Raw genomic sequence first — 738 nt, 5'->3', positions numbered from 1 at the left:
ATATATATATATATATATATATATATATATATATATACATACATATACACACACACACCAAAGCATTTATCCACAGATTTAAATATCAAAAATCAAATTAGAGAAATAATTTTAGCATAATTTTTTTTTACTGTGTTGTTTTACAAAGTTATTACGTAACATAACCGCAGTTTAGAGTTAGGGCCCATTTATTGTAATCTACACTCTCGAAAACGTATCTGTAAACTTGCATTAAAAAGAGAAAATGTTCAGAAAGTTATGTAACAAAATCAACGGGGCACTAAACCGTAGTTATACCCAAATGTTTTATAATCAAGTTTGTTCTTGTCTACGTGTTACTTTCACTTAACCCGAACTCAGCCTGACTGTGTAGACTTATGACCAAAGACAGTCACGAACCTCACTTTTGGGGTAAGGTAAAAATGATACAATTAGGGCAGGATTTGAAGGAAATTTTACTAATGTAGCTTGTAGGGAGACGTAAAGTCGGTTAAAGAACTTGGATTAGTGCCAAAAATGGCGCAGTGCCTCCACCAAAATGAAATGAAGAAATGAAACTAAAGTTTATTCTTAAATATCAAAATTAATAGAAAGAATAACGTTAGTATTTAACGAAGTTCATAAAGTGTACAAGTATTTAAATATGGAAGGAATCAACAGAACAAAGAAATATTTCCCAAACTCTAAAGAAATTACTTTCATATTGGTTTATCGAAACTTTTTAAAGGGGGGGGGGCA

At 30.9% G+C, this 738-nt stretch overlaps 1 protein-coding gene across 1 annotated transcript in view; it reads right to left on the bottom strand.

Annotated features, from left to right (window-relative positions):
• LOC106867187 (elongation factor 1-delta) overlaps positions 1 to 738 on the bottom strand; it is a 34,096-nt gene that overhangs the window by 32,412 nt on the left and 946 nt on the right. The window lies entirely within an intron of this gene.

The sequence above is a fragment of the Octopus bimaculoides genome, chromosome 3, assembly GCF_001194135.2.
Source record: "Octopus bimaculoides isolate UCB-OBI-ISO-001 chromosome 3, ASM119413v2, whole genome shotgun sequence".
Classification (NCBI taxonomy): Eukaryota; Metazoa; Mollusca; class Cephalopoda; order Octopoda; family Octopodidae; genus Octopus; species Octopus bimaculoides.
The sequence above is the reverse complement of the archived record's forward strand: the minus strand, read 5'-3'. Positions and strand labels throughout refer to the sequence as shown.